Source organism: Hemicordylus capensis, chromosome 1, assembly GCF_027244095.1.
Source record: "Hemicordylus capensis ecotype Gifberg chromosome 1, rHemCap1.1.pri, whole genome shotgun sequence".
NCBI lineage: Eukaryota > Metazoa > Chordata > Lepidosauria > Squamata > Cordylidae > Hemicordylus > Hemicordylus capensis.
In genome coordinates, this window is record NC_069657.1 from 303,371,697 (window position 1) to 303,396,923 (window position 25,227).

The window sequence follows — 25,227 nt, forward strand, 5'->3', positions numbered from 1 at the left end:
GAGGCAAGGCACAAGAAGGGTCCCATGCCTCCGTGATACTCTTCCTCTTCCGTGCCATGTGCAAAATTGAGGAAGTGAGTGCCTTGATTTCAGTTGTGGGGGGGGTTGACTCCCAGTCAGGGACCGGCACTCAACCCTTTGGGGACCGGCAGCGGTCCAGGGACCGGTGGTTGAGAAACACTGCTCTAGTGGATGTGTAAAATGACAGGACATTGCTAATAGTGTCCAAATTCAAAGAATACTTGAAGGAATCCAGCAGATATGTACCAGGAGCCAAAAACATAAAGTAGATGGAGAGGAAAAGCTCTGTCTGTCTATATCCTGTTCTCTCAGGACTAGGAAGCCCACCTCTAATCTGAGAAATCAATTAATAATCAATTAATAGTAATAATTAATAATTAATAAAACCTCTGAAGCATCTTATAAGCTTCGCACAATCAAGCTGTCATGTGATACCTCTAAGAAGCGATATAGGAGTGGTAACTTCCTGAGAGTCTCTGCCATCATTACCATTGTTATGTTCAGAATGAGAGACTTCTGAAGTTTGCTAAAAGACATTTCCTTCACTGGTATGTACAATAGAAAATAACAATAATAATTGGAATACCCAGCATACTTCCCAGCTCATATTATACTAATTAACTTTCTGGGTTTACTGGGCATTATCCAGATATTCAGATCATTATAGTTCCAAAAGAGTAGTTTTTGCATGAGCAAGTATATATAGATGGTTATTATTCATGCCATCTATGAGCAGGCTATTAATGTGAGACCGCTATTGGATTAGAACCAGAGAGACTAGGGTTCTGTGCCCTACTAAGCCATGTTGTCTACAGGTTGAGCCATGAAGTCGACAGGTTTCAGCTTAACCAATTCAAGGTGTTGATATTCACTAATAAATCCCTAATGGTCTGTTTCCTCAATATCTCAAGGTGTGCCTTCACCCATATAAACAGGCACATCTCGGCATGTTTTAAGACATGCCATACAGGCTTGCTCAGAATTCCATCTTGTACTGGCTGAAATTCTCCGCAGCCTCCCAGCAACAGAAGGATGGCTGTGAGTGCAAAAGGAGACTTCATCTGCCTGAAGATCATATGGAATGATCTATAGGAAGCATAACCCCATTGCGTTTACTATCTTTTCATGTATATACCCCACAGATTATTATAATACACACTCCTGTATAGTGCATGAAAAATTATAATTTTTGTGTGTTTAAAAAAATGGAGAACCCACCCACACCCCTGTGTTTTCAGTACTAGTGGCCACTGTCTGGGAAGAGGGAGGTCATTGCTGCCTCTGGCAATGGGAAACAACCCAGAGAGCATAAGAACACCCTGCTGGATCAGGTCCAGGATCCTGTTTCACAGTGGCCCAACAGATGCCTCTGAGAAGCCCACAGGCAAGAGGTGAGGGCATGTCCTCTCAACTGCTGTTGCTCCCCTGCAACTGGTATCCAGAGGCATCTTGTCTCTGAGGCTGGAGGTGACCTATAGCCATCAGACTAGTAGCTATTGATAGACTTGTCCTCCATGAATTTGTCTAAGCCTCCTTTAAAGCCATCCAAGCTAGTGGCCATCACCACATCCCATGGCAGAAAATCCCATAGATTAATTATGTGCTTTGTGAAAAAAATAGGAGAGTTCTTCTTGATTTCCCTCCAGTTCCCCTGCTTGGTGCAATCAGCACAGCACCAAGCAAGCAGTAGCCAGGGCAGCCTCATCCTGCCTTTGCAATCCTTTCAGGTTCTTCCTTACTCCCCTTTCCAGAGGAGCTAATGGGAAGGCTGCCCACCACCTCATCATCAATTGCTGGGGAAAGCATCAGGGTGAAGTCAATCCACAGGGATGTAGGCCTTGCTTCTCCCTTCCTCACCTCCAAGGAGGGACCAGCAGGCAGGCAAAGAGCAGCAGGCAGGTGATGAGATGCCCAGCAACAGCACAGGTTTGTTAAAAAATTGGATTGCTCACACCCTTTAAGTACCCTTCCACTCCTGAGAATCAACCCCCCAAAAGGGGTGCTATGGGATATATATATACAAAAATATGGTATACACTTGCTGCTCTCTCATGCGCAAGAGGCACATCCATTTGCCTAACATAGCAGCTCATACTCACAGCTGGTAGAAAATTGGATAGCTCTTTGTATGGCACCCACTATGAATCAGAAAATTATTTACTAGCCAACAGTCACCAGTCTTGCGTGGAACAAGGCTCAAGATCTTTAGGCTAGAAGAGGCTCTTGACTGACAAGGGGCCTGCTCATATGGCATTGTCATACAGGCCAAAGTGTATGGACAAAGGTGGTTTCCCAAAAGTTATTCTGCCCTGGGTTGAGAACAGAGTCTGTGGCCACTGAAAATGAAGGGCAGGCAGTGCACGTTGCTGGAAGCTGATTAGGTCACCATTCCTGACAATGGCTGCTGCAAGCAGACTGGAATGTGTAGAGGAAGTGAATGCTGACTGAGGGATTAAAAAAACCCAAAACCCTGATCTGTGTAGTTACTAGGCAAATAGTGAATAGCCATTTTGTACATTAGTACTAGGGGCTTTGTTATTGCCTCGCAGGATGTCATTGTATACCTGCATATTCCTAAGTGTGCCAGCTATTGAACTGACAGCAGTATCTGTAATGCTGAATAAGTCAAAACTCATCAGGGAGCCACTACAACTGCAGAAACAGTAGTCACTAATGAATCAAGCTCTGTATTCCAAAGAAACTACCTGGAAGTTCAAATAAAGATATGTCAACATCATCTTTTGATGGGGCACATTTCACACCATCTGATTCTGCAGTACCTTGGCAATCTTGGGCAGTTATTTCAAGAGATTGACCGTTACGTTTGCATGGAGTCAACTCAATAACTGTATTTCCTGCAAGTAAAATGTACAATCATGCTGCCAGAGCACACCCATATATGAAACTCAGATGAGACTAACTTGGATGGAGTTCATCCCCGGAGCTGTGATGAATCTGAATGACAAGAAGCAGGCAGTCTACTCATTTCTGGAAGAAAGGGATGACCTAATAGACAATTTGATTGCAAAGAGATTGCATCTAAGCCTGCTTCATAGTCCATCTTTTGGAAGTGTACAAGACTCTTGTAATGCATTCTTGGAGCATCTTTATCATGACAACAGAGATCTGTCATATTGCTGTTTGCTGCTCCAGAAGACAACTGGCAATTACACCTTATTATTGTGTGATAATAAGAACTGGCCCCCTGGTGTTTTGCTTTATTGAACTCTGAATAGCTTGACTTAACCAATGAAGATTTTATAGAAATAGAAATCCACCAACATAATTTTAGCATTCTAGCTACTAGAATATTCAGAGGTATTTTCTAACACAGAGAAAGGAGGATGTTACATGCTACTATCACTTACTTTCCTTCTGTAGGGATCAAGAGCTTTCAAAAAACAAATAAATCATAATTTGCCCCCTTTTCAAATGACCCCGTCCCCCAGCTCTTGCATTAAGACATTCTGTTTAGCTATGAAGGACTAGTGGGAGCTTTATTATATGTCAGTATAACATCTCTCACTGTTCCTCAGTCATAATGCTTCATGGATTTGATTCCATGGATGGATGCTTCACTGTCTGTATTCAGTAGATCTCTTGCTGGTTTAGAGGGAATCTCTACAAAGTGGGGCATGTACAGCCTAATCTCATGCATGAAATAAGTCCAACTGAGATAAGTGATAAGTAAGAGTACATGTAGGCTTGCTGCTTTAAAAAGAGAAGATCCTTACTTTAATCCCGGAAATATCTCATTGATATGACCTAATTGAATCTCGTGAAATAGGCTTCTATTTCACATTCAAGGTGTTATGGGAAAGTATTGTTCTGGTTTTTAGACTGTGATGTTTTACTGCCTGTCTCAATGTATTATTAAGTTTGCAGTACACTGGTGGAAGTCCAGGAAATGGAGTGTAGTTATCTAGCTCTTTAATTTTTCATTATTGGGTTGCTTACAAGAGAAAGCTCAAACATACAGGTAAAATAAGCTACCTTGGAGCAAGAGCTGGTTTGTGTTTGCTCATCTTCTTGGTGCATTTGAAATCATTGTTTGTTTAAAAAGCTGTGTTTGCTGTGTTGAGCTTGTCAGTATATAAGGATCTTGGTAGTAGCCTTTCCCACTACAATCCAAGAGCTCTTGCCATTCTCACGCATCAGATCAGTACTCTGCATTTCTAGTACTGCAGTTGTTAAATAAATAAAAGCAGAACTAGTTTTGCTTGATGCAGGAGCTTCTAATGCTGCTTACATTAATTTTGTCTTCTCTCCCTACCTCCTGCAAGAGGAGAGTCAGTACACAAGGTCATATTATAAGTCTTGATTGGAGTTTCAAGACCCAAAGGCAAGGCATCAGTCTAGCAGCAGCAAGAGCATCTGGCTATGAGGTTGGCTCTACTGATAGATGTGCTGTTAATTGTGATGTGGCCTGGGGGAGTGTTTCAGGGTCAGTCTGTTGCTGGATTGCCCAAGCTGTATTTTCCTCCTTTACTTACCCTTGAATGTTAGAATCGTAAACTTTGTCAGGCGAAAAGGATGCACACATCTGTCTGGGTTCATTCCAGTCTTTGAAAGAAGCAAAAAGAGATTTTTCAGTGTTCCTTTTCAGTATGTCATTAGCTCCTGTTTACTAGGCTATGAAATTACATATTGTCTAAATATTCCTGGATAACTTAAGAACTGCATACATGTCTCAGGTCTTCCTGGGATCTTACCGTCATCCTTAATGTTCTTATAATTGGGAGATTTTATAATATTTTTCAGATTTGCTTGTAATAAGATATTAAAGCACAAGGAGTATTCCATCAGGTGTAATCTTGGCAACATTAGTGTTTAAATGCTTAGTTTAATAGAACAAGACTTAGTAGCATTAAGACCTGTGGGCTGCTATAACTGTCTGATTTTGCTGGATCTCAGATTGACAAAGGCAGAACTTGGGTGCCTGTCTACCTTGAGTTGTGGTTTGTTTAACTTGTGAGATAGTGTTGTGGTGAGAAATGAACAGTCACAGCTCTCTCCCCCTCTCACTCACTCTGTGTGTGTGTGTGTGTGTGTGTGTGTGTATTGTGTAATATTTCTCAGTGATTGCTGTGATGAGCTCCATGTCTGGCCTTGAGACTAACTTGTTCTTCACTCACTTCTCTGGTCTGCTCTGCAATCTGCATTGCAAGATGTACTCAGTCAAAAACTGTGACTGAAGTTGCTCTTGTTGAGCTTATGGCTATGCTTGCTGCTAAGGCTGCTGCTGTGACAGCTGTTGCAATGCTAGAAACACAAGTGTGGTGTTGGCCAGCTTTTGATTGGTGCTTTAGTTACATTTAGTCCCATCCTGGAGTAGAGATGGGGTTAACAACCAACCAACAGCAAGAGTATTGAAAACAGTCTGCACTTATCTCTCTGTAAATCATATTTATTTCATTAAATCATTAATATTTCTGATTCTACTCCACTGCCTTGTCCTTGCGTGCCACAACTCTTTCCTCTGGAATCTACAGTAAGCAGTAATTGTGTGTGAGAGAGCAACTTGTGCAAATGATGTCACTGCAGCACAGGCACTGTGGCTGGCAGTGGATTCTGGGTCAGTGATTCTTTTTTTGTCCATTTTTAGACTGTGTTTGAAATGTGTGTTCTGTGTTAGGGGAGACAGATTCCCTTTTACAGTGAACTTCTGCAGTGTTTTTCAATGCAGGGTTGCAAAATGCATTGCAAATTGCAGTGCAAAACTTGTGTATGCACTCTGTGATTGCAACTTGTTCCGGCCATAGGGAACAATGGGGAAACTTGAAACACCTCGTTGTTCCCCATGGGTAGCTCCTAGGGTAGAGTGGTAGGATATGATGAGTGCTACCTACCACCCAAGAAATGGGTAAACAGGCGATTTTTACCAAATTTTTAACCTTTCCCCCAAACTTCCATCAGATCCTATGGGGAATGGTTAAAATTTTGCTTAAAATCACCCGCTGGCCCATTTTTCATGTGGGTGGGTTGGTAGGTAGCACCCATCATACCCTAGCACCCAAACCACTTTGGTGTCCCTAGGAACTACCCATGGGGAACAGTGGGGTGTTTTGAGTTTCCCCATTGTATCCTATGGCTGAAACACCCAGAAAGTTTTGAGTTGTTTCTTCAAAAGAGCCTGCTTGGCTGCTGTTTTGACAAAATGTTTTAGCTGTTTTGCATCCCCAGTACTTAATAAGTGATCAGGGTTTTGTAGAACTGAAGCATATACATGCAGTCTAAAATTTCTGTCTCACCTTTCCTCCAAATAGCTCAAAGCAGGGTCTCTGCTTCACAAAAATAAGCTGTGATAGGATATATGATTGAGAAGTGACACAATTACTTGCCCAAAGCCAGATTTGACCTTAGATGTCCCACAGTCAAACCTGGCGTTCAAGCACCTGTGCCTCGTGCGCTCAGGAAGCTCTGTGCGCTCAGGAAGCTCTGACACATACTGTAGATATGCACCTTTCTCCTTCTACCAATGGCAAACCATTGGCTAGGGGATTTTGCTATTTAAAGATTTGGTGCAAATGGAACATTGATCATTATTATACAGTCAAAACAATCAGCACTGTCCTTGCAGCTAATGTCACAGTCAGCAATGTCAGCCAGTCCAACTATCCCATCTGGAAAACAAGTACATTATAGACCCAGAGGCAACAATAAATTCCCTAACACTGACATAGCTGGCACTCGAGTTTATTGTTACTATTGTGTTCATATCACCTCTTGCAGGGAGGCAGGGAGTTTATGGCATTTATTTAACAGTCTTCTCTTTTCTGACATTTAGTTTGGGGTATTTAATAAATGGATTCATCAAATATAAAGTTACTTTTTATAAATATCTCTGAAACTGATATATTCCAATAGTCTTCCATGTCATAAAGGAAGTAATATTAAGTAGAAAATAGCCAATGATCTGTCTGTATCCATCCTATTCTCTCCTATGAAGAGTAGAGATGTAAATGTTATTTAATGTGTTCACTGTTTAAACTGCTGAAATCTTATTGTTCATTTGTTTAGCCATTAACCTGGTCAGCTCTGATTGAATACAACAATCTGATTGAAAAACAACAATTTTTCCCCATTATTATTATTATTATTTATTCAATTTCTACACCGCCCTTCCAAATCAGGGCGGTTTACATAGAAAAATAATAAATAAGATGGATCCCTGTCCCCAAAGGGCTCACAATCTAAAAAGAAACATCAGATAGACACCAGCAACAGTCACTGGAGGTACTGTGCTGGGGGTGGATAGGGCCAGTTACTCCCCCCCCCCCGATAAATAAAGAGAATCACCACGTTAAAAGGTGCCTCTTTGCCAAGTTAGCACTCTCCACAGCCTTAAATCACTTCCCTCAAAAGTTTCAATTCTCATCAATATATGCCCACTTTAAAATGAACTCCACTGTTTACATTAAAAATGTGTGTGGATAGGAACGAAAAGATGTGAGGAAAAAAACCTTGTTGGGAATTGGTGCAGGGCAAAGTGCCTGGCCACAACTTTATTTGAACTTGTTAAAGCAGCTATTTTACAGCACAGTGGGGCCTTTGAAAGGTAGCTGGGAAGTGAACCACCATTCCTGGCTTTCTGTCCAGAGCTGCTTGCCAGCCAGGCCCCAGTTGCCAGCTGGAGGTGCAGCCCGGGGTAATGGGCAGGAGGCACTGAGTGTAGGGAAGAGGTGAAGCTCGGCCATTTGGCAGGAGTCCACCCCAGCCTGCTCCCGCATCCTGCTCCCAGTGGGTGACCGAAATGGAGCCATGTTTTCCTCTGGTTCTGCATTGCACTGGTGGTCCCAAATAACAGGGGCCCCTTGTCTCTGTGTTCATCGCTACTGCCCTGTGTTTGCCAACCAGCCACCCTGCCCAAAGTTGTGACAAAACTGAGCCAAATGAAGCTGAATTGCCCAATCAGAGCAGTCCTTATGAGGGCAAAAAATCTGCCACTGCCCTGTACCAGTCTGGGAGAGGCAGGAAAATCCCCCATTACCCCTGTAACAAGCTGAACCCAGGAAAGGTTATTCCTAAAGAGAGGACTGGTGGGTGTAACTGCTGCTTCTGTTCCTTTTATAACATACCTTCCCACCTCTCATGCTGTCTTGCAAGAGACAGCGAGATCTCTGCTGGTTAACCCCTAAATCGTCACCTATTCTCTGTATTGGTAAGGCTTATCATAACACTTAAATACTGTTAAGGCTCATCTGAAACACATTAAGATCCATAATGAAGAGACATGGAGGCACTTCTCACAATCAGTGAGAAGAGCTTCCAACAGGTCTGTGGGGAGAGCGGGCTTAGCCCGCTCTTCCCGCAGACGAGGAGCCTTCAAAACTGCGGCAGCCACACGACTGCCAGCTCCATCACCAGTTCCAGGAAGTTCCAAGGATGCCCTGCACAAGTGCATGGAGCATTCTGGAGAGACCCCCGAGGCTGGGAGGCTGGCTGCAGCCTCTCAGTCAGGAGTCTACTCGTGTGTCCCCAAAGTGGCACATGAGCAACAAACAACAAACAAACTCTCTCCGTTAAGCTCATTTAAGGGGAGGGGGAATTAGAAGGGATAGCCACCTTGGAACCACCGGGCTAACCGTATTTTAAAGCAGGGTTGTTGTTTTTAATCTCTGTTACCTAGTGTTCTGCAGTTTTCTGAAGGATGTACAGTAGGCAGTGGGCAAAACATTAAAACTCCATTCAGTTCTGTATTTTGCTAAACAGAGATGTGACAAATATATTCAGAGAGATTTAAAAAAAAAAAAAAACAGGCAGAGGCCGCATTCATATGTAATGCCAAACTAGAAGTAAATGTGGCTGAGGTTTTCCCTGCTTGGAAAAACCTACCTTTTATACCCAATGCCGGGTCACCCTGCCTCCACCCGGCATTTTCTCCCTTCCCCAGTGCTGTGTTGGCATGCCCTGCATCTGTTCTGCCTGGAGTGTTTGTGCTTGTGAACATACATCACTGTTGCTGCCTTCTTGGGGAGCAAAACACTTACTGTGCATCCTGTCACCCTGTGCCCTTATCCTAGGTGGGGGCAGCAAAGAACTGAGTGGGAAGAGAGAATGCCCCTGAGCGACTGTGCAGCTCGACAGGCTAAATCCTGGATAGGGTGTGGTGGTGTCCCTGTAGCCTGGCAACTCCATAGCTGCATAGCTGACAGGAGGAGTGGGGCTGCTTCTCCAAGAGGCTGCCAGCGAGAATTGCCAAAGGCTTGGAGCAGCCAGGTTCTTAGGCAGGTCTGCCGCCGCCTCTATTATTGCGGTTTGAAAATCGGCATGAACCCGCGGTTATCGCTGTGCCAGGAGTCAAATGTAATACTTCGGCAGCAAAACCTCATGTCTCAATGGTGAACCTTAGAGATAACAGAAGGTTCAATTTTGAGTTGGGTGGGGCAACCCAGGGGTCGTTTTCGGCCCATAACCGCAGTTTCATGTGTTCAGGCGTACTGGAGTTCCAACCTTGGCCATGTTTAACTCCAGTTTGGCATTGCATCTGAACGTGGCCAGAGTCGAAGAAGAAAGATTGTGTTTGTTTTTGTGTGCATGGATTTGTTTCTTCCTGGCAGCTTTCCATTCTAGGTCAGCATAGGAACATAGGAAATTGCCATACACTGAGTCAGACCATTGGTCTATCTAGCTCAGTATTGTCTTCGCATACTGTTAGTGGATTCTCCAAGGTTGCAGGCAGGAATCTCTCTCAGCTCTATCTTGGAGAAGCCAGGGAGGGAACTTGAGCGGCTTCATCCCCTGAGCGGCTTCATCCCCTGAGGGGAATATCTTGCAGTGCTCACACATCAAGTCTCCCATTCAGATGCAACCAGGGCAGTCCCTGCTTAGCTATGGGGACAAGTCATGCTTGCTACCACAAGACCAGCTCTCCTCTCCTAAGCATATTTTCACACCAGGAGTCTTATAAAATATTATAAACTAATTGCCCACAACTTCAGCATATTTGTGGCTAATAATATTTAAAATATATATTTCTTAGTAATCAGTTTTCCTGGTGGGAAGCTTGCTAACTTGGGGGCCAACATTCAGATTAACCCTGCACCAGTGTGCCAAGGTTATCTGTCATGCTAGTGGGGAGGGATGATATTTGGCTCCTCTTCTTAATGCAGTTGCCTGTGCCTCCTGAAACTGTGTCCCTGAGGATCATCCAACCTTCAGGGACAGTTCTGGGAGCACAGGTGGCTTCATAGGGAAGGGAGGATTGTCAAAAATCACCCCTGTGTAGAAGAAAACCCTGACACATGAGTGCAGGGTCACTGTGGATGTAGTTCACTAATTTGAGTCCAATGTAATTCAACTTGTCTGTGCCAGCGTATGATATGTGTACATAGGAACATAGGAAGCTGCCATATACTGAGTCAAACCATAGGTCCATCTCGCTCAGTATTGTCTACACAGACTGGCAGCGGCTTCTCCAAGGTTGCGAGCAGGAATCTCTCTCAGCCCTATCTTGGAGATGCCAGGGAAGGAACTTGGAGCCTTGATGCTCTTCCCAGAGCAGCTCCACCCCCTGAGGGGAATATCTTCCAGTGCTCACACTTCTAGTCTCCCTTTCATATGCAACCAGGGCAGATCCCGCTTAGCTTAAGGGGACAAGTCATGCTTGCTACCACTAGACCATCTGTCTTCCCAGTGTAGCAATCCCAGTGTAGATTGCTTCCTGACCACTTAGTATGAAGTCCATTGGACATAGAGTGATTGCGGTTAAAAATATATAGGTTTACATCCAAAGGTGCCCTCCCTTTAGCAGAGAGCTTCTCATGGAAAGATTGTTCCTGACCTGGCTGAAGAGTCTTGAATTAGAAAGGCAACCCCACATTCAGAGGAGTTCCTCTGGGCTTTTTGTGCAAACTTTTTTTGCATAAGACTGTGTGCAAATGTATCTGCATGAGGCAGCTTTGTGAATAGTGTGTGTATATAAACATTGTACATGAACACTGTGCATTGATGTGTGCACATATATGTGGTTGAAGGAGTGTGGAGAGAGTGCATGGGGAATGAGCACAATCACACACACAGTGTACATGTTAATTCGCCTAGGGTTCCATTTGTTCACTTTGATTAGAAAGTAGTGTGCATCTCACCCGAACACACAGATGTTTTGCTTCTAGGAACCATTTGTCTAAATGTAATGACATGCATTTAAATAAAATGGGCTTTTATGAAAACCTGTCATTTTTAATGTGAGGGAAGAAAAATATTACACTGGAGCCGTGCTGATAATGTGTTGCAATCCTAGGGGTGGTGTTAATATACAATACTAACTATACTGAAGGAATTGCTTCTGAAGTCCCTTTTTTAAAATTGGCAATGAAGAAGGAGAGAGTGTGGGAGGGGAATCTAGGAATTCCTGTGTCAGTCAGGCTAAAAGTCTGGCTTTAAGACACCCATACTATAACCAATGTAAATTGAGCAGCAATGCTGCCTGCTATGCCATTTTTCAAAAGTACAGCTACAGAAAATGTATAAGAGCCATGCAGAAACTAAGAGGAGGGCCACAGTGCGATCAATGTCAGAAGAAAGGTTTGAATGGCATGGCATTTGAAGGGATTGAAATGCCCTTTTCCCTGCCAAGGGCGGGTGGACCATTCTCAAAAGGCACTACCACGCTCGGCATGCCCCCTTGCTAATCATGGCCCATGGCTGCCACCCGGGAGACGTGCTGACGCCTTGCCAACAGTCTGGCAACGCAGGTGCTGCAAAGCTTGCTGGGATGTGGCCTCAGCAGACCAGAAAGAGGGTGGGGCTCCCCTTCCCTGAATACAGAGGTTGCTGGACTGTGTGGTTGGCCGAACGTCTGCAATGCGATTCACAGTTTGAAAAATTAGCCATGGGTTTAGCAACCTCCAGTTTCATGTTTCGTGCGAATGCAGCCAAGGTGTCACTTTTCTCTCTGTCTGTCATACTACAAATCCTAGAGCTTCCTGTACAATCATGTTTGTGCTCCAACCCCCCAGCCCCCAATGTGGGTTAACAACTCACTGTTCAGAATATTGCTTGTTCTATTTTAACACTTAATTCCTGCCCCCCCCAAGTATGATCTGAACAAGCATAGCATAGCAGAATATGCTGAATTTTGTGATGTCCTGAACAACCTGCTCCATGATCACATAATTTGTGACCATAGTTACTGAGACCAACATGACATCTTCATGACTTAAAGTGGTCAGATGGTTCCTGTCATTGGGAACTGTGATGTAGATATCTATTATGGATCTGGCAGACAGAAGCTACCTCCTGTTGATACAAAGAGGATCACAAAAAATATTCTGGAAAGGAACTGTTTCAGAGCCCTGGGAATCAGTCTTCAAGGTATACATTCTACCTATATGGCGGGACTGAAAAACATATTAGGGTCATACACAGAGCCTCATACCTGGGCGGTGGGGAGGACATGCAGGGAGGCAGGCTCCCTCTGCAAAAGATCAACTAAAGAAGAAATCTTTGCCAATCACGCACCCACACACATGCCGGGGCAGCGATTGGCACTTTGCCGGCTGGAGGAGGAAAGTGTGCTCTGGGTTCTCTATGGTGCCAGAATGCAGCACATATGCAGCGCAGAAGCTGCTATTAGTATTGCAGCCGCTCCGTGCGGCCTCTCTTCCCCCCGGCTCACTGCCCAGTTACCTGGGGCCAATTGTTCACACAATTGCCTACTGAGGTAAAATGAACCATAGATAAAACTCTGGGTAGAACAACTGGGCTACCCAGGTCCGGAGCAGCCAGGAGTGGAGGGCTCCTGGCGCTCCAGATGATACGAGCTGCCAGACGATACGAGCTGCCTGGCAGCTCATGTTGTGATCAGCATTAGTATTTCTCTATGTATTTACCAAGACAGCAGGAGCTTATATGTCTCTCCCATGACTTTCCAAATGGATTTTGCAGCAATACCTATCCATATGAAAGCCTAAGATGTATATTTTACCTTGCACAAAAAGATGGATGTAGAACTGGGGAGTGCAAGAGCTCAGTGCCCGTGCTTTGCATGCAGAAGGCCTCAAGTTCAGACTGGTATCACCAGGTAGGACAAAGAAAGACCCCTGTCTGGGTTACCAAATTGTTTGTCTAGCATCCATCCAATAAAAGATAAAGGGAGAGTGGTGAACTGTGGAGCAAAATGCAAACAAGATTTTCAAGTGTTTCAAGATTTAGCAAACATTGCCAAATGTGTATATGATTTTTGAAAAATAAAGCTACCATAGTAGAATCCCTTCAGCACTTCCTGGATAAAGGTGTTCACTGGGTGTACTTGCCAACATAATGAAGCATTTCATAATGTCAAGGAACTACTGACTCTATTTGTTCACTATGATAAACAAGAGGCTGCTGTCTGTTACATCCAGTGTCTCAAGATTTGAGGTCGGGGCTGGCTTCTAGATTATTTGGATACACCTATTGCCTTTTATTCTAGGACTATGACCTCAACTGTTAAAGAAACTCTGGCTATTTTTGCAGGAGTGACGAAATGTTACATGGCCATACCTCTGAAATCCAAACAAACCATGAGCCATAGGGTATATTTAAGAACACTTTCATGGTGTCTATTAAGTTTATTTGAAACAGAATCTTGAATTTGTGTTCAGGTCTATTATTGAATATACATTAACAATTGTAATTGCATGCATGTTTTACCTTGTATTTATCAAAGGATTGCTATGGAAAAAGACCCTACAATTGCAAGATTCATGCATCGCTGTAACAGTTCCTCCTACTTCACAGGGTTGTTGTGAAAGAGAAACTCAAGTATGTAGTACACCGCTCTGGGCTCCATGGAGGTAGAGCGGGATATAAATGTAATAATAATAATAATAATAATAATAATAATAATAATAATAATAATAGTCAAAAACAACAACACCAAGTATATCATCCAACTAACATTATGCACTTTTAATTCCCATTGATTTCAGTGAGAAACCTTTAAGCATCTGCTTAACTTCCAACTGAAATCAATGGGATTTAAGAATACACAATGCTGGCTGGATCATATAAAAGTTACAAATGTTTCAGCCTTGTCAAAAAAATGTTTCTTGGTATGTTTTCAGATGCTGCAAATAACATTAGTAAATCCCATTTTGCACCTCCTGATCAAGAGCATTACATTGTATTCTCTCCAAAAGCACTCAGTAAAAAAAGTTTTAGTTTGAATTGGTTTGGGTTTTTAAAGGAAAAAAACACCCTCGGTTTTGACTCTGAATGGTGCTATAGAGTCAACACTCATCTTGACTCCTACACAGAAAAATCCATGGTCTGTCAAGAATGTTGATGAATTACTCTTGCCTTTCTGGGTGGGAGTATAGGAGTTCTTCAGAAACAAACAAGAAAAGGATCAAAGGGTAATTAGCAATAGGGCAAGAAATATTTAATCAAGTGCAGAAGATGTTTAAACCAATTGTGAATGCAATTTACCTTACGACTGTAAACAGTGAAGTGGGAGGATTTGGAATCAGAGGAATTACAGCCTGAGCATAACCATGTTTACTCATAAGCAAGTTACTCCCAAGTAATTGTGCTTCAAACAAAGCCTAAAAACTGTTTTGTCTGGGGGGGGGTTGTTTTTGTTTTTTGTTTTTGTTTTTGTTTTTTTGCATGATAGCATATTGCACATGTTAAAACCCTAACGTTTGGTGTTCAGAAATGTGTTATAAGATATGTCTGTAATAGGGATATATGCTGCAGGGAGAGTTCCTGATTGGCGATGGTTCCCTGTGGCAATTTCCCAAATGGGAAAACACATGTTTTTTCAACGTAAAGTGTGAAGCAGCCCTAAGCCTTCAGCTGGTGTGATTGGGAAGAAGCTCTGTTTGGACGCTAGTTGAGTTATAACAGATGAGAATACAGCCAACAGATTTTTAGAAAGGCCTTTTGGTTTTATGCTTTTCAGCACAACAGCAAGGAAGAAAGGGGGCGGGGGGAGTGTAGTTAATATAGAGATGCCTTAACAACATGATTATATTTTCTGGTTGAGAGACAGAGGGCATTAACTGCATGCAGAAAGCAATGGAATTGGCTGGGTAAAAGATTGGATTTTCTAGCAGCATCTACCAACTGATTAAAAAAGACACACAACAGGATTAGGGTACAGATTACCAGGTTCTATCTATCTATCTATCTATCTATCTATCTATCTATCTATCATATTTCTATACCGCCTGATACAAATATCTCTAGGCAGTGTACAAATTAAAAAACACAATAAATATTAAAACATTATAAAAAAGCTAAAATTCACAAAACTAATAAAACAAAATGACAGATAAAAAGACATTAAATTTTAAAAATTTCAGTTAAAAGCCTGGGGAAACAGGTAATCTTGAGGGTCTTCCTAAAAACAAACAGAGAAGGGAATGCTATTATTTCAACAAGGGGCATATTCCAAAGCCCTGGGGCAGCCATAGAGAAGGTCTGTTACTGAGTTGCCACCAAACGAGCCGGCGGCAACCATAACTGGACCTCTCCAGATTATCTTAGTAGGTGACAGGGTTCATGACAAAGAAGGCACTTTCTTAAATACCCTGACCCAAGCTGTTAAGGACTTTGTAGGTAATAATCAGCACTGGAAACCTATGGGCAGCCAGTGAGATTTTTTCAAAATCGGTGTTATATGGTCCTTTTGGGGTGTCCCTGAGACCAATCCAGCTGCTGAGTTCTGTACCAATTGTAGTTTCCAGACTATGCACAAAGACAGCCCCATATAGTGTGCATTACAGTAGTCGAGCCTAGAAGTTACCAGCATATGCATCACTGTTTTAAGGTCATTTACCTCCAGAAATAGTCATAGCTGACATATCAGCTAAAGCTGACAAAAAGCACTTTTGGCCATTGCCTCAACCTGAGAAAACCAGAGAGTGTTTGGAGTCCAGGAGCATCTCTCGAGTCTCAACACCCACCCACCCCACAATCACTATCTCCATCTTATTTGGATTCAACCTCAGTTTTTTCTCCTTCATCCAGCCCATTACCAACTCCAGGCAGGCACTAAGGGAAGTTATGCCATTTCTTGATGAAGTTGGAAGCAGCGTATTGATAACACCCTGCATTGAACTCCCTGATGATCTCTCTCAGTGGTTTCATTTAGATGTTAAAGAGTATTGGAGACAGTGAGGCTATTCCCATGATCAGGCGAAATTGGGCTAGAGGAGCCTAGCCTGATTTCGCCTGACCATGAGAACCATCGGGTTCGCAGGCGAGCCCAGTGGCCTCCAAATGGTTAACCTGCTTAAGTAACCCTCCCCTTAGCCCAGGTTGGTGGAGCGAGCTAACCCGGGATCTATGATCATGAGTTGCCATGGCGCGGCTCCACGGCATGGCAACTCATGAGTAGACCCCTGACCAGGAGGCTTAAAAGTGGCCTCTTGGCTCTAGGGTCTCTCCAGCATGCCCTGCGCACTCGCGCAGGGCATGCTAGAGCTTCCAGGGGCCACATGCTCCCTGGTCCCCCCAGCCCCCACCGGCTACTTAACAGAGCCAGCAGACCGAACCACAGAACACCTTCCTGACTGAGCACGTGACCAGCATCATGCATCAGTCCAGAAAATGAGATAGGCCTATAGTCGTCATGGCCACTATTAACTCCTGAGCTGCTCCCGACACCCTGGTCCCAAAACGGACCTTGAAGTCCTCCAGCACCAACAACCTGGGCCACTTCAATGCCAACTTGGCCTTGTGGTAGCAAGCATGACTTGTCCCCATAGCTAAGCAGGGTCTGCCCTGGTTGCATATGAATGGAAGACTTGATGTGTGAGCACTGCAAGATATTCCCCTCAGGAGATGGAGCCACTCTGGGAAGAGCAGAAGGTTTCAAGTTCCCTCCCTGGCTTCTCCAAGATAGGGCTGAGAGAGATTCCTGCCTGCAACCTTGGAGAAGCCGCTGCCAGTCTGTGAAGACAATACTGAGCTAGATAGACCAATGGTCTGACTCAGTATATGGCAGTTTCCTATGTTCCTAACTCCACAACCAGATCTGTGAACTCTGTTAGGGACTCTGTTAGGCAGTGGGGTGATCGGTACACCTACAGAAGTCCCAGTCTATCCTTGGTCCCTAGACTTAAGTACACACATTCAATATGGGCCAATTCCCTTACAGGGATCCTGGTAAGGGAGATGGTATTCTTATAGACCATAACCACCCTACCTCCTTGCCCACATCCCCTCACCTGCTCAACCACAGATTAACTCTTCGGGAGAAGCTGTGACCAAACTGGACCACTAGCCTTTCCTGACCAGGTCTCCATGATGCACATCAGGTCAGCATCTATGATGATCTCAATCATGGATGATCTCAGACTTATTTTGGACTGACGTGGCATTACAAAGTAATAAGATGAAGTTCTGTCGGTTGTTGGCACTACTCTCCAAGGTCAAAGAGTTGGTAGGGCTACTGAAAGGGGAAACAGCAATTACATTTCTGAATTCCCTTCCCCTATGATGACCTGCCAAACTACCAGCACTATACCTTCACTGGTTCCCCATCACCACTGGAATAGCTGCCCCAGAGGGGCAAAAATGGCTCAGGGCAGCTTACACAGAGAAACAATAAATAAATAAGATGGATCCCTGTCCCCAAAGGGCTCACAATCTAAAATGAAACACAAGATAGAGACCAGCAACAGTCACTGGAAGTACTGTGCTGGGGGTGGATAGGGCCAGTTTCTCTCCCCCTGCTAAATAAAGGGAATCACCACGTTAAAAGGTGCCTCTTTGCCCAGTTAGCAGGGGTTAATTAGGAGAAGTTAGGGGCTAGGTTAATGATATGTGCTGTGCAGAGAAGATAAATTAAAATGGGTAATCATTGTTAGATCAGATGATCCCACAAAGGAGACTGTTTGCAGTGAAGCATACAGGTGCATGTTATTGTCCTAAAGACTGGTATTTGCAAATGAATAATGATAAGTGTGAAAGAGAACATATATTAAGTTCTCCAGGAGACAAGACTGCCCAAGGCTATTTTCTGAGAGAGTATTAATAGACAGCTTTCTGAGGATATATTATTAAAGTGGTAACGCTTTTCTTAGAATTATTTTATGAAAATACATCTATCCTGAGTAAATGGAGGGATTTCCCTGGTAACATTAGCTTAGCGAAGTTTGTTATGAAAAGCTTTTAAATCCCCCGTGACTTTGGCTGTTTGAAACCAAACTGAGCAAAACACCAAAAGTAAATATTATTATGTTAGTAGATATTATGTTTTACAAAGCTGAACACAACAAAATCCCTGCTTAAAGCTTCAGGTCCAAATGCAAGATAATGATTAAGCAGGGGTGAGTGAGTCCAAGAAATGTTGAAGAGTGAAGGCAAAGGTAACAAGGAAAAATCTTGTGCTCAAACATCCAATTATATTTTTTTAAAATAACGTATAGGACACAAACTTGTGCCCCGCTGAATCAATGCTTCTCATGCATGGAGCAACATTACTCAGAATTCTTTTTTTATAACCTCCTCTCATCTTGTCCTCCCATGTATGGAGAGCAGTGCATATAGTACGGGTGTGTGAATCAATTCGGGTACAAAATGATTTGTACCCCAATCGACCTGTTTTTGGCGATTTGTGGACAAAACAAGTCGCCCTGTGCTAGCTAGCCAGATTCGGGTCCAAAATAAATTGCCCAGATTTCGGACGTGAAAAATGTGTAGATTCAGACCTCAGTTTTGTGGAGATCTCTCTTGCTGTCTCCATTTTGTGTCAGGAAAACCTTTTGAAAATCCTGCCCTCCTAAGCTTCAGATTGGTGACTTACAGTGTACAACGATTGGCTGGTGATTCCCCCCTGGGTCCAGATTGGCTCATTTCCAATCAAATCTTGTGTTTCCAGGGGTGATTGATCCCACATTGGCTAGGGGAAGGGTCAAAGAAGGGACAAGGGTGGCAGGAGTTCAAAGGAGGGATTTTCAAATGTACTTAAGGCGGCATCCAGCCACCATTCTGCCTTTCTGCTTCATGAGAGAAGAGGGAGAGCCAGAGGAGCTTTGCTTTGTCTTGTCTTTCCCGCCTGCTGCCTGGAGTGGATTCACTGCTTTTTTGTTCCTGCTTTCCTGATTGAAGAAAAGATAAGAGGGTTTTTTTCACCCCTTCCTGCTGCTGAGAGAATCACTGCCTGTGCCTGCTGTCTGTGCGAATCGATTTGGGTACAAAACAATTTGTACCCAAATCTACCTGTTTTGGGAGATTTGTGGACAAAACAAATCACCCCATGCTAGCTGGCCAGATTCAGACCCAAAACAAATCAGGGGTGATTCTATCTGGGTACAAATTGAATTGAAAAAATTGATTCTTGCACATCTCTAGCATATAGGAGGGTTGGGTGCTCCCAGTTCCATGCATAAGGCATGAACTGGATCAGGCACATTACAAGACTGCCATTATAGTAGTTGCCTGGCACGGACAGAAGAGATCAAACCATGTTAAAAGCAGATGGGCTCTATAGCAGTAGGCAGGCTTACACAGGCCTGCACAACTGATGACCCATCCAGCTGAACGCAGCTTAGCAGCTATGTGTTGTGACCTGATCCCTTGTTTTAGTAAAAGTAAAGTGTGCTGTCGAGTCACTGTCGACTCCTGGCAGCAAAATGCAAGGGTTTAATCAAGCCCCTCACAAGTCACTACATGTGGCAGATAGGCCGCATTTAGCTTGGTGAGTTACACATTAAGGGCATTCACATAGACCTAGCTGTGGGGCTGGGGAGGCCTGTGGGGAAGGCAGGAGCTTACCTGCCTTCCCCCCCCCACCCCGCAACATGAGTGACAGCTCCCTTGGACTCTGTTGCGGCACACACACACACACACACACACACACACACAGAGCATGGTGACTAAATCCCGAGGTGAGATTGGAAGTCCTCCCGCATCCCAGACTGCACCTGGGGAGCAGCGGAGTGGCTGCTCTCAGTAGTGCAGCTGCTCTGCTTGCTCCTTAACCCCAACTCGCTACCTAGAATGGTGGCGGGCTGGTGGGAACCTCAGCTTCCTGAGGCAATCGCACACACAATCGCCTGCTGAGGTAGGTAGAAAAGTCAGGCTGCTCAGGGCTGGAGCAGCTGGGACCAGAGGACTCCTGGTGCGCCAAACAGCATGAGCTAAATGAGTCTGATTCAGTAGAAGGCAGCTTCCTATGTTCCTAAGAGTTTCTTTAAAGGCAGCAGACCCAAGCCATTGAGGATATCATAGATTGTCCTTGGAACATATTTGCTAGACAGTCTTATGCATTCTTTTGAATTATAGGACAATAAGCCACCACATCATGTGCCAAGGGGCTTACACTTGCTCTTCTTGACAATATAGCATAAAGGGTGTTGCACTCCACCAGGTCAGTTTGGTGAAAAAATGTGGCTCGACTCACAACAATAAAAGTTGGACTATGCTTATGAATTTGGCCCCAATGTTAAAGGAGCCACCTCAGTTTTATCACTTTAAAACAAGCTGCTCTCCTTCTAAAGGAAGTGGAATAAGCAGGAAGAGCTCTCACCTCTATCACTGTTCTAATTTAGGCAACAAATTACAGACAACCGCGACCTACTTTAAAGGCCAATCTATGGCATGTTGTCAAATTCACTCAGTAGTCATGCCCTGATGTTAAACTAAAAAGGTGCAACATTCTCTTCCAAACACCATCCTCCACAGCAAGTAAAAGACCCAAATAACTGGTGTTACATGACCTCATGTTGCAAAAAGCTATTTATTTTTGAGTCTCTTTGCTTTCATTGCTGTAAGTTATGGGAGATAATAGCTAAGATTTTGGCTTCTCTTTCAAGCAAAGCATTTTTCTAAATGGAAATTAAACCACAGATAGATGTTTTCAAAGACAGAATATTCCCCAGAGAGAGAGAGAGGGAGAGAGGGAGGATAAGATAAAAGATCCTTTGTAAAACTCACAGAGTTAAAGGAGTTAACTCAAGCAATGTTATTGGATAGCAAATTTCTCTGAGCCGGCACTGTGCAAGTCTGCTATGTAACACAAGCCACCAAAAAGTCTGCTTATACATGCAAGCCTATTAACTCTGCTCAAGATCCATTGCTTGGGACACATACTACAGTCAACACATTTAGTTTTCTTTTTTAAAAAAATCCTGTTGACTGTAAGGTCATGCACACAACCAAATTTAGGTCAGCGGGGGGAATGCACGATCCTACCTTCTTACACCCAGATGATCCAAGCCTGCTCCTGCCATTGCCACTCTCACAGCCCAGATGAGTGGCATGGCAGCGATGTCCTGAGCTGGGATCTGAAGGAGGAAGTCCTCTAGTATCCCACAATGCATTCCTCAGGCAGCAGAGAGGCTGCCCATGTCAATGCAGCAGCTCCCAGTTTCCTGGACTCTCTGTATGCATCACTTCCTGGTGGAGAGCATGCCTGGCTAGTGGAGATCGCACCTGACTAGGAGCTGCTGCAAACAGCCCGATCATGCAGATGATCGAGGCTGTGCGGTAGGTTGGAACTTTTCTCCACTTACCTTGGTAAACACCAAGGTATAAATGTCAGGAAGCCCTGATCTGGGGCAGCAGGGTAGGCAGCAGTCCCATGGCTCCACACGAGCCTGTGGAGGTGCATTTACTACTTCCGACCCTTGAAGTTCTGGTCATGAGAACAAACTTTGTGTTTTCTTAATTAAAGCTAAGATCCCTAAGTTTCTAAATGTTCTGATGTTCAGAACACCAGTCTTGAACCTTTTGGGGGTATGCAACTGACTTGTTTGTTAAAAGTTTGCTATGCAACAACATGGTCAATGTTTAGGTTCTAATTCCCTGTGACTTGCAAACAAAAAAAGGCTCATATCAATCGTGTAATGTAACTCTTTGGGGCTGGAATCTATATACATAGTTGTGGTTCCAGTGAAACTAGTAAAGCTTATTTCTGGGTAAACGTGCCACCATTGGTTTGGTAAAATTCCCCACCTGTTGGGTAAAAGTAGACCTGGATGAGAATATTTTCCAAACACTGATTTTTCAAATTTTATTTGCTTGGCAGAGGCAACAAGGGGAGGGGAAAAATGTATCTCTCATTCACCATTTCTCATCTCTGGTATTTTCACACACAGGAGTAATTCTCATATCCATAAATCTCCTTGGGGAAGCACACCTCCAGAATAACTTAAAAAGCATATGGGGGGGCAGTATTTAAAATGTCTGCACAAGTGGCAGAAATAGAAACAAATCTTTTTTTTTTAATCATCAAGTTTATGAATGAAATAACATATTTTTAAAGACCAGAAAAACAGAAGTTTCTCATTGTTTGGGGGAAAGGTTCTTTCTGTGGCCTAGAGTCACAAAAGGTTAATTTGCAATTAAACATTAATTTGCAGTAGTGTTGTTCCAAGTTCCTGAAATGCTAATTTTGTACAACAAAAGGGGTCCAGTACCCTTTGCCCCTCCTGTGTCCTTTCCTTCATTCAGTCTTGCCTGTTACTGAATTCAAGTCCCTGGGTATGTGCAGAATTTTCAGAGCTGTAATTGTGTCCATGCACAGGAGTGAGTGAGAGGTGTGCTGTAATGATAAGCGAATCGAAGCCATTTTATTTATTTATTTATTTATTTGAATTATATTCAATAACGGTACTACAGCTGATGCAGAACAGAAAGAATAGAGCGACTGGAATTTATCATTATTCCTCCCCCCCCCCGCCCCCAGAGCCTGAAATATGTGGATTATCAAAGACTGCCTGCCTTAATTGTACACATTAACAAAACAAAGGGAGAGAAGATTTGTTGGTTGGTGTGGGGGAGTAGAGCAATGCCACCAAGCCCAGTCATCTTTCCATGTCAAACACAAAAAGAGCTGGTTCTCACAATCAGATGTAAGCAGAAGGAGGCTCTAGACAAGATTCAGAAGCTGCGTGGGAATGGAGTGGTAGCGCCTCTTAACGATAATTGATTGTGTGGGCAGGGGTAATGTCATGCGAAGAAGTGATCATCTGTTGTAAGCAATCCCATTCAGGTGGTGCAGGCAGCCAGCCAGCATCGGTGATCTGGAATCTGATGTGGGGTGCAATCACTGCCTGGATAATCACTGCCCAGTCCTCCGACCACATGATTTAAGCTAGAATTTATTTATTTATTTATTTCATTTATTTCATTTATATCCTGCTCTTCCTCCAAGGAGCCCAGAGAGGTGTACTACATACTTGAGTTTCTCCTCACAACAACCCTGTGAAGTAGGTTAGGCTGAGAGAGAAGTGACTGGCCCAGAGTCAACCAGCAAGTATCATGGCTGAATGGGGATTTGAACTCGGGTCTCCCCGGTCCTAGTCCAGCACTCTAACCACTACACCACGCTGGCTCAATATAATATAATATAATATAATATAATATAATATAATATACACCACTCTGGCTCAATATAATATCCCAACTGTAAGAGACATTGCACAGTGGTACAGGCAATTAAGCAGCGATGGTTCTCCTTTGCTGGAGGTTTTCAGACAGGGCTAGATGACCACCTGCCTGGAATGCTGGAGTTGGACTAGATGACCTCCAAGATATCTTCCAGCTCTAAAATTCATTGATTCCCCTTTCATCCTCACAACAAGCCTTCAAGGTGGGTTAGAATGAGAGCCCATAACTGGGACAAGGTCACATGCTTTGCTCTATGCTTGAGATAGGAATATGAACTGTGGTTCCTCCCTGAAGACTGGCCCTTCAGTTCTCTAATCCACAGGTGTGGCTCTGAAGATTCTGCACATGCTCAGGAACTGGGCATATTTAGATCCATACAAAGCAGATTGGGCTGTTATTCCGGAACAGAACTGAACAGGCACTCAGCACATGCTCAGAGTGAACAGCATACAGAGTTGTAAATTCAGTAACAGTCACGGTTCCCTCTAAGGTGTTGGTGTCCATGCGCGCACACCAACTCCCAGAACCCTGTGCAGCAGTTTCTAGTGGGTGCGCAGTCTCTGCTGCACTCGCCACTGCCACCCAGCACCCCCTCCCCCGGCCGGGAAGCATTGCTGCACTTTCTCCCTCTCCCCAGCCAGGTCACCACCATGCCACGGCCTCCTTCCTTCCTCTCACTGGCCACACCTCCTCCTCCTCCTCCAGTTCCGGCTACAGGACCAAGCAGCCAGAGGAGAACTGGAGGCAGTTCCTCTCTGGCAGCCCAGAGAGACTGGAGCTGGGGGCCTGGTGCTGGGGCGAGGAGGATGGGAGGCAGCAGTGGATCCCCCCCCCCGATAAGACCGGATCTGGGGATGGGAGGAGGGAGAAGGATGGGAGGCGGTGGTGGCTCCCCCCCCCCAGCAGCTCCCCCTCCACGACAGCTCAGAGAGACTGGAGCTGGGGACAGGGGGGAGGAGGATGGGAGGCGACAGTGGCTCCCAAAACCGGTTTAAATTTTTTATTGACAATAATCAGTAACTTGTGTGTGGTTGTGTGTGTGTCAGTGAGAGAGAGTGTGAGTGAGTTATGTGCGCAGAATGACTTGATGCTGCCAGCCAGGACAAAACTCTTTCCTCTAACTGATCATAAAAATTAGCGGGAGCACTGATAACAGTCTCAGTTCTTTCAATCCCCTTCAGTGGTGGCTGGCTGCTTCCCCCCACCCCACTCCCCTTGCCCTTTCATGATCTTCTCCCCCCCAAAAAAAGTCATTTCCTGGAAGCCAGCTGCTATGCCAAAGAAAAAGAACCTCATGAGAATTTTGGAGAACACTAGAAATTCATCAGCATTTCTCCCCTTATATTGTCCTGCTGAGAAATGTCAGAGAACTTGGGGACAGTGTCTAATTCTTTTCAAGGCAGTGTGTGCACACAGGCATTCAGAGTGGGGCCTTCCTGATTCAGCCTGAGTGGGATCTAGAATTAACTGTCCAGACATTAAAATACGTGTTAGCATGTGCACATGCACACGCCTTAGAGGCAACACTGCATGGGGAGGGGCCATATTCTCCTTAAGTCTAGTATGAATACGTTCACCAAAGAGGTCACCCTAATTTAGACTAAAAATAACAATGGATTGCATCCTAACCACCAAAGTTGGAAGGAAATTTGCTTGTTGTTTGCACAAGCAAACTTCCCCAGAATCTCTTTCCCACTTTAAAAGTCATTCTTGGGGATCAGTAGGCCCTTGAGAATGGCCTAGGATGGGATGCAGATGAGCTTCAGATAGAGGGGGGCATTCACAAAACTGGGTTCAAGTACCTTCTGTGAACAAAGATTGATCCCAAAATTCAGGAGTGGCCTTTGGAGTGGGGGCGGGCTTGGGGCCTACTGTGGA

General features: G+C 44.2%; 1 protein-coding gene across 9 annotated transcripts in view; it reads left to right on the forward strand.

Moving 5' to 3' along the window:
- Positions 1-25,227, forward strand: part of ADGRB3 (adhesion G protein-coupled receptor B3) — a 668,379-nt gene that overhangs the window by 408,258 nt on the left and 234,894 nt on the right. The window lies entirely within an intron of this gene.